Source organism: Strigops habroptila, chromosome 2, assembly GCF_004027225.2.
Source record: "Strigops habroptila isolate Jane chromosome 2, bStrHab1.2.pri, whole genome shotgun sequence".
Taxonomy (NCBI): domain Eukaryota; kingdom Metazoa; phylum Chordata; class Aves; order Psittaciformes; family Psittacidae; genus Strigops; species Strigops habroptila.
Window position 1 is genome coordinate 121029211 of NC_044278.2, and position 9636 is coordinate 121038846.

Genomic DNA, 9636 nt, shown 5'->3' on the forward strand with positions numbered 1-9636 from the left:
TAAATAGTTGGAAAGTCACTGGCATGGATTATTGCTGCAGGTACATCAGGTCCCAGCCACCCTTATTCTCCTCTAATCACTGCGGTGAAGTCTTCCAGCGTGGGGGAGAAGCTGTGACCATATCGGTGGTCCATATAGTCATGAGAAAGAAAAAGAAGGACTAATTTTGTCCTGGCACAGTCTGGAAAGAGAGAATTACAGTCAGCTCCTGCATCCCTTCCCCACTGTCGGAGTAAAATGCTTTGTGGCATGTCATCAGTACAAAATTAGCCCTGAGCACATCTTCACATAGAGCGAGCAGCAGGAAGTCAACAACAAAGTCAGTTGAGAAGACAAACAAGCATTTTATTTTAGCTGTTAGGAGAAATGAGTGGGCAAAGTGACAAACAGAAGCAGAAGTCTCCTCGTTTGATGTCTTCATTGCAAACTAGGTGCTCCTCCGCTGCAGGATGGTAGTTAAATATAGGCTCTTTCACTTAAATAAAGGCAGAATGTGACTTAAGGTGTATTATCAGGTCAGTCACATGAGGCATTTTCTCTTCTTTCATATCTGAAAGGTGCAGTAAAGCACTTAAACAGACAAGTGGAGCGCACCTGAGCAAAGGTTAACCAGGGTTTGATGGTGTTGGCTGTCACAGCCCCATCTCCCCACGTGGCTGGTCTCTCCACCGCCGTCCTCTAAATTGATTGCTCAGGAGCAAAGTATGAACTTTCTCAGCAAGTGACTCTGTACACTCATTAGAAAAGAGTAAGGGTAAAGCTAGCAAGGTCCAAACAGGGGGTTGCAGGAAGCATTGACTGTCTTCAGCTGGGCAAAGAAGCAACGTAAGGATGGAGGAGGGGGAGAAATTGGTTGTCAAAAGATGAGATCTGGAGAAGCCAGGAGGAGTCTTTGTGGTGATGATGGTCCAGTGGCAAGGGATAAGAGATGTCTGTCTCCATCAAGGTTTCTCAAGATGAAGAGCTCCTTGTGCCCTCCTTTCCCTCTGAAGCCCTGAAGGATGTTGCCTTATAACAATGTCTTATGCAAAGAGCTCCTGGTCTGTCACTATAACCCTTTAAAGGGCTTGGTTGGAGAAACATGGGTCTGATCAGTCTATCCACAGCCTCCTGGATGGAGATGAGGTGGAAAGTGGTGCACGACCTTGTACAGATGTCTCAACTGACAAGGGCAGCCACAAAGGGTACCCACAGCTGAGTTGTTGACAAGTTTCAGTCCTGTATCCCAAGCTTTTGCCCTTTTATTTGTTGCCATTTTTTCCCCACATTAAATACACAATTGGAAGTAATGAACCCATCTACAACCCTCTGCTCCTGCTCTCATTATGAAGCTTAGGATAAACACAGGTCTGCTACAGGGGAAAAATAATAGGCATGCATTAGTACAACATCCCATGTTGCCTCCCACATCAGCCTTCATTACCAAAGGTCTAGGAGTGCTGGAGACATTCGTGGCTGTGTTCAATTAGCGGAGCAGTAAATTCAATATCTGGGTTTAAGTCTGGCCTGGTGGGTCCCAGCTCAGCTGAGGGGCAGGAGTTAGACCAGACATCTCACCCCCCATCTGCCTGTGATCTGCAGCTGGCCTTGCTCATAAAACACATGCCTGTTGACTACAGCCACATGCTGTTAGCAGAGAGAGTACATCTGGTGTCCACATGATGATGTTTGAAGGAGGGAGGTATCTTCTCTAGTGGACAGTGACTGAGCACACTGACCCAGCCAGCAGCACTCGTCACTTGGATGCAATGCATGGTGTTCCCAAGACCCATCTGTGCATCCTTTTGGTACCGAGGAGCAGTTTCGACCTCCTTTCCTCCCCTCTAGCCATACAAACCAGCATCACACAGACAATGAGTGTACAAATGGGACAGGTCTTTTGTCCTGCTGTTCCACCCTCAGTGCTCAAGGCTCAGGAGGACACTGCCAGACCACTCCGAGATGGTTATACACCACATCATATATGAAAAGAGATGAATTAAGATCACACTGAAGCTCTTTGCTCCTGGAAGGGAACATCTAGGCATCACCAAGGATGCTTTTCCTCCCTTTTTTAAAGCCATTAAACCAGCACCTTCCTCACTATCTGGTGATTCCCTGAATGAAGGTAGTTTAAGGGAGGAAAATCCAGTCCTGAATATATAACTGGTGACAAACAAGACAATTTCAAGCCTGCAACTCCTCTTTTGAAACATGCATTTAGCTGTAGGTGGCAATAGCTGTCCTCCCACTGCCAGACTGTGTTTAGATATATTGTGAGAACAGCAGGGCATGTAGGTAAAGCTGTCTCTGAACTAATGAGTCAAAATGACTGTGTTTAACAGCATTTTCTAGATCCTAGATGTGGTCCACTTGATAAACAAATGTGGCTGAAACAGCAAGGAAAGAAATCTATCTGTCAGCGTGTGAACCAAGATTTCCCTGCCCTTGTGAGAAGGAGCTTTGCCAAAAATGCTTCTGATACCATCTGGCCCAAAGAGTCAGGGAGGATGAGTGTGAAGGCCAAGCCTTGCTTGCATTGAAATCACAGTGGGTTTTGCTGGAGGAGCTCCCATCACATCCATCCTGAAGCAAACTCCCACTTGAGCAACCTGGTCTATGGAAGGTGTCCCTGCCCATGGCAGAGGGTTGAAACTGGGTGAGTTTTAGGTCCTTTCCAACCCAAACCATTCTATGATTCTATGTGCTCCCACAAGCCTCTCACCAGCTTCCCCATGCAAACAGGGCTGCATTGTTCCCTTCTGCTCCCTGCCCGCCCGCCCCTTCTTTTCTCTTATCTGAAACGTTAATCAGAGGCTTATTGATGATGCCTTTGTTGTGCAGCCACATCCCCCAGCATGGGAAGGTCTGGGCTTCAGGCTTATTCTCCTTGTGCCAACACAGAAACTTACCTCTATTGACAACAACCATCATCAATACAGGGAGGACTTTCACCTGCTCCAGCCTGTGCAAGGCTTTAGCCACATTAGCATGACTTTGGAGGTGATGTTTATATATAAACACAGATAGGCACACAATCGAACCTTTCATAGATGTGCACTGGTCCAGTTAATATTAAACAACACCTTTGGGTGATATCTCTCCATTTCTGCAGACTGAGAGGAACCTACCACATTCTTCTCATAGCTTCATTGCAGGTAGATGAAATAATATCACTTGCAAGTGGCTCTGCCACAGACCTGACCTGTATCCCTGTATCCCTGAACAAAGCCTCTGTTATTCAGCAAGGCAAAGGGGAACATCAGTTTTCTGATTATCTCCATGCCAGAGGTGCAGGGTTTGAAGGTCTCTGTTCTGTGACCCCATAACAGGGGCTTTATCTGCAGGCTGGAATGAAAGACCCATCACAGCCTCTGGCTAAATCTGTCTGTGCTGGAGCGTGTTTGCACAAACAATGCTGAAATTAAAGCCTCAGAGTTCAAAACCTCATTGTCTGAAAAATGCAATGTGAATCCATTCCTTCACCACCACCTAATAAAGCGGCAATATATTTTCTTCCTGATACAATATAATGTGGTTCTACATGATGGTCTTGCAGTGGTTTATATAAATTTCATCTGTAAATTGCTTTTTGATAGGTGAAATACAGCATGCGTGTGTCTGCATCTGATTTCAGTTGTCCAAGCGCCAGTAACTATGCACAAACACGTTCCTCTACTAAAGTCAAGTTGGCATTTTGGGCATATTTGGCCTATTAGGGCCTTAATATAAGATCTTGGAAAAATGAGTCCTTCTTGCAGAACCAGCATTTGGGTGGCCTGGGCTCATGGAGAGGGTTTTAAGCAGAGTGGAGTGGTCAGCATCAGAGCTGATGTTGCCTGAAGGTTGAGTGGACTTGAAAGGTTCAACAGCCCCCCAGAAAGGTCCACTAGAAAAGCAGGACCAGACCTTTTCTCGTGCAGGGTGTTACATAAAATCCCAGACTGGTTTGGGTTGAAGGGACCTTAAAGCTCCTCCAATTCCAACCCCTGCCACGGGCAGGGACACCTTCCACTAGAGCAGGTTGCTCCAAGCCCCTGTGTCCAACCTGGCCTTGAGCACTGCCAGGGATGGGGCAGCCACAGCTTCTCTGGGAAAAGTCTGTGCCAGCGCCTCAGCACCCTCACAGGGAAGAGCTTCTGCCTCAGAGCTCATCTCAATCTCCCCTCTGGCAGGTTAAAGCCATTCCCCTTGGCCTGTCCCTCCAGGCCCTTGTCCAAAGCCCCTCTCCACGTTTCCTGGAGCCCCTTTAGGCACTGGAGCTGCTCTAAGGTCTCCCCTTCAGGAGCCTTCTCTTCTCTAGGCTGCCCCAGCCCAGCTCTCTCAGCCTGGCTCCAGAGCAGAGCTGCTCCAGCCCTCGCAGCAGCTCCGTGGCCTCCTCTGGCCTCGCTCCAGCAGCTCCACGTCAAATCCTCCATGAAGACTTTTCCCAGAAGATTTCTAGCACCACATTAAAAGCTGAGGCCACACGGCTCTTCCCATTGCCTCACTGCTCCATTTGCATCACTAATGTGCCACACTCACTAACTACGCGAGTCCACCTTTGTGTTCCAGACCAGAGTCCTTAGGCAGTGTCTGTACTCCCCTAGGTGAAATCAAAGCCAAAGGTGTGAAAGAGCAGGAGGAGGCAATGGGCCTGGACACAGCAAGGATTTCACTTCTTCAACCTAAGCTGTGCTGGCAGCGCTCCTGCTACCTCCTCATGGTCACCAGCACCAAAACAGTCCCATGGAACTGGGAGCACCGGTTGGGCAATTGCTGAGCCAGCACTTAGCTGCAAGGGCTCCTTGTCCCTGGGGTCCTGTGGTGCTAGGGCAGGGTGAAACCCAAGGGAGTTTCAGCAATTATCATCCAAATTCCTAGGGATGCAAGACGGGCAAGATGGGTAGGGCCGAGGAGAGCAGCAATGACTATTCGCAGCCTGTGGTCAGAACAGGGTTGGGCAAAGCAGCGTCAGAGCATCCCGTGTTCCAGGGCTGGGAGCATGGGCTGCACTCCCGGCTGCAGGGGCAAGCCAATGTGTTATGGATGGACTTTGCTAGCCTCAAAGATGGAAGGCGTTTTGCCTTCATCCCCTGTGATGTGCCTGTGACACTGGGATACTTCCTGCCAGCCCTAGTGGGGAGAAGATAATGATGTGGGAGCAGCATCCTTCTCTCCAGCCAGCTCCTTCTGGGCTCCATGGAGGAGATGTGAGCTAACTCAATTATGGAATAGAATCATAGAATGGTTTTGGTTGGAAGGGACCTTAAAGTTCCTCCAGTCCCAACCCCCTGCCACGGGCAGGGACACCTTCCACTAGAGCAGGTTGCTCCAAGCCCCTGTGTCCAACCTGGCCTTGAACACTGCCAGGGATGGGGCAGCCACAGCTTCTCTGGGCACCCTGTGCCAGTGCCTCAGCACCCTCACAGGGAAGAGCTTCTGCCTAAGAGCTCATCTCAATCTCCCCTCTGGCAGGTTAAAGCCATTCCCCCTTGTCCTATCACTACCTGCCCATGTAAAAAGGTAGATTAAATCCTGGAAGATTACAATAACTCAGGTGGTCCGCACACCCAACACAGCAGTTGTCCTGGAGGGATAAGCAGGAAGCCACTGTAGGCAAGACCTACAAATCTTCCCCTCACTTGTGCAAATGAGTCCAAACCATCTCCCAAGCAAAGTCTGGACTCACTCTGAAGATGTCATGGCTGTTAAGGCCCCCACAGAAATCCTTCTTCCAACCAGGTTTGTAAAAGCCCTTAAAATGCTCATTTTGCCCCATTTCGTGCCCAGCCAGCTCAGCTCAGCACCTCGCTCTTCAGCTGAGGGTGGATCCCAGGTCAGGTTTGTAGCTGCTGCCTGAGAGGCTCTCGCAGCACTGGCAGCATGGAGAACCTGTTGGTCCCGTCTCGCTTCCAGCTTCCTGCTCAACCTGCCAAGAGCCGATCTCAGGAGGAGGCATCTCAGCCTCCTCGCCTGCCGGAAGCATGGTGAGAGCAGAGACACACATTCAACCTCTCCTCCTTCCCTCCCAGAACCAGACCTGCCCTGTCTTCTGTTGGTTTCATGTTGAATTTCCTCCTGGTGTTGAGTTTTCCTGGTCTTGAGTTTTCCTTCCTGGTCTAGGAGGCTTTTTTCTGCTCAGAATGCTCTCCAGCATCTCCAATGCTGTAAACACCCCTCTTTATCCTCCCATTGCCAATCATCCAACCCAGAACCACTTGCATTTCACTGTCAAACACCCCAAACCCCACGTAGGGTTAGCAGCCACCCCAGCAATCACCATGGTCCTCTACACCATGGTGCTAGTACACTCATTTCCAGCAGCACAGCAGATGCAAAGCAAGGACATCTCCACTCCTTGGGGCAGATTTCCCCTCCTGCTTTGCAGGACAGGTTGGAAAGGCCACGAGATATTTGCTTTGAACATGAGGTAACGTCTGGGGTGGAAAGGTTATAACAAAGAGGCTTCCAGTATTTACACTGTGGGACCAGCAGCCACCAGCAAGCTGTGCCGGGCAGCGGTGTTCTAATGAGGAGAGCAAATATTATGTTATATAGGTATAATGAGCTGCTGCTGCTTTTTAATGCTGGGCTCATAAGGAGGGTAAAGCCTCCTTAAATAGTTGGGATTCCTCTGAGCAGCATAGGGATGAGAGGAATAATATTTGGGAGAGGAACACACCCCACATACCAGTGTCTGCGTGCTGGGTGGGAAGCAGAGAGCAGCCGGCATCTCCCGGCCACAGATGGTTCCCATCAAGATGGATTTTTTCCTGTTAATCCCAAAACAAGCTTGAGATGTATTTTTATTTCAGAGTTAAGTGAAGGGAAAAAAGGAATCTCCAATATGACCCCTTGTTTTTCCGGCCTCACTCCCTGCTTGGCCTCTGCTCTGAGCAAGAACAGTAAATTCATTTCATGTTCAAGGCAATCCTAGCAGAGACCCTGAGACCAAAAACTCCTCGGGTGGTTCTTCCAGCTCTTCCTGACCTGGAATTTTGTCCCATTCAAGCTGGAAATGGAGGTGAAAGTACAAAGCCAGGACTACCTTGTTCTATTACTGACCTTAGCCAGAACAGGGAACGTGAAAGGAGCATTGAACTTTGATGAGAGCAGAAGTCAAGCTAAATCTCTTTGGTATTTGTACCCCTGTCTTGCATCCTTGTCCTGCCTGTGGGCTGCTTTTCAGGAGTAGGAGAGGATGAAGAGAAAGAAGCCACATATGAAGAAGCAAACAGGTTAACTCCTAGATAGGATGAAGGAGGGAAGATATTCTGGAGGAAGATCTGTCTCTGCCACGGTGTGGATGAGCTCCCACCATACCTGTGATGGGAAAGATCCCCCTCACTGTCCTTCCTGAACCTGTCACCATCCCAGGGGCTTGTTTTTTCCCCATTTTATAGCTGAAAGAAAGGAGAGAAGGAATCAAGGGCTCGATAAAAATAACCAGGACTCCTTCAGGCTGGCTGTGCAAGTACCTGGCAAGAGAGAAGGTGATTTTGGGATGTATATTTAAAGCATCTTCTTGTGCACTCTGTACTGTTCATTGAAAGATGTATGGTATTAGGGTGTTGGGATGGTATTAGGGTGTCAGCAACAGTATCCATCACAGAGGACCTGCCCATACTGCACCTCTCACCTTTAGATCTTAAACCTGCTTTGAGCATCAGGGATGAAGTCCTGAGCTAACCCATGGCTGAAGCCATCACATGTGCTCAGCACATCTTCACCTAAAAATGAAACAGCGATCCAAACTGCATCAGTGAGGCACTGGGAATTCAGTTACACTCAAAAGACAACCCAAAAGCCCTGCTTTGTGGACCAGAGGCTTCTCTTCTCCAGCTGAACAGTCCCAGCTCTCTCAGCCTTTCCTCACATGCTGCCCAGTCCTTGGATCATCTTTGTGGCCCTTCTCTGGACCCTCTCCTGCCCATCCACAGCTTTTTTGCGCAGCAGGACCCAAATTGAACACAGTATTCCAGGGGCGGCCTGACCAGCACCGAGTGGGACAAGGACACCTTTATCCCTGTGGTGATGCCCTTGTTGATGTTCCCCAGCACCCTGTTGGGTTTCTTTGCTCAGCTCTTCACTGTTCACTCCTATGGAGCTGGTGTTCCCCAGGTCCCTTTCCCAGAGCTGCTCCAGCCGGGCAGATCCCAGCCTGTGCTGCACTCTGGGATTGGGTTTGCCCAGGGGCAAGATCTGACACTTGTCCTTGTTGAGCTCCATCAGGTTCTTGTTATCCCCATCTTCAGCCTGTCCAGCTCATCCTGCAGGGTGGCTTCACCTTCCCAAGTGTCCACTTCCCCACTCAGTTTGGTATCATCAGCAAACTTCATCAGGGTACATTTGGTCTCATCTTCCAGTATTGACGTGCTCCTCATTTTGCCTGCTCTCACAGACATCTACCTGGCTTGAGACTGCACTGAGAGCTCGGACATGAAGCAACCTTACAAGGTGCTGACCTGCCCTTGACAGCTCACTGGGTTTCACTAACAGGAATTTGGTTTCAGATAGATCTTCCTGGGACATTTACACTTCCCATGAGGCTGGGCATTTCCACCCTCACCCCGTGCTCTCTGCACCTCCCTGCAGTGATTCAGCACGTGCAAACGCTGGCTCATCACAATCTCTCAGCAGTGATGGATTTCTCACGTGCTCCAAGATAGGTGGTTGGAGGAAGAAAACGCTCCATTCACCCTTCCCTGTGCCTTGAGGACACGTCAAAGAATATTGCAGACACATCAGCAGGGTGGGGAAGCCAGGACAGGCAAGGGCTCAGTTCTGGTGTCCTCAACATAAGAAGGACAAGGAGCTGTTGGAGCAAGTCCAGAGGAGGCCACAAAGATGATCAGGGGCTGGAGCAGCTCCCGTACGAAGACAGGCTGAGAACATTGGGGCTGTTGAGCCTGGAGAAGAGAAGCTGTGTGAAGACCTCAGAGCAGCTTCCAGTGTCTGAAGGGGGCTACAAGGATGCTGGAGAGGGACCTTCATCAGGGACTGGAGCGATAGGACAAGGGGTGATGGGTTCAAACTGAAACAGGGGAGGTTCAGGTTGGATCTAAGGCAGAAGTTGTTCCCTGTGAGGGTGCTGAGGCGCTGGCACAGACTTTTCCCAGAGAAGCTGTGGCTGCCCCATCCCTGGCAGTGTTCAAGGCCAGGTTGGACACAGGGGCTTGGAGCAACCTGCTCTAGTGGAAGGTGTCCCTACCCGTGGCAGGGGGTTGGAACTGGATGAACTGAAGGTCCTCTCCAACACAAATCATTCTATGGTTGTACAATTCTATGACTCTCCTTCTGGACGGGTATGTACAGAGGTAAGGTGACCTGGTCTGGGAATTGCTGCCCAGCATGGGAATGGCTTGCCAACCATCAACCAACACCCAGTGGGACCTGGCCTCCAGGACATGCTCTTCTGTCTGAGGAGAAGGCATGGGGATAGATTTAGGAAGAAGGATTCACAGAGATGAGGAAGAGGATGGGTAAAGCCAGGGTTGGTGTCTTGTGTTGGGGTCTGCAAAGGGTGGTGGCAGCACAGACGTTGTGAAGTCAGGCAGCTTGGCTGCCCCAATCACAGATTTCAGCACAGACATCAGGAGATAATTATTCCATAGAGGGATAAAAATAAGTGCGTTCTGCAGAAAACAGCACCACTGAAAAGGCTGCCAAGCTCCT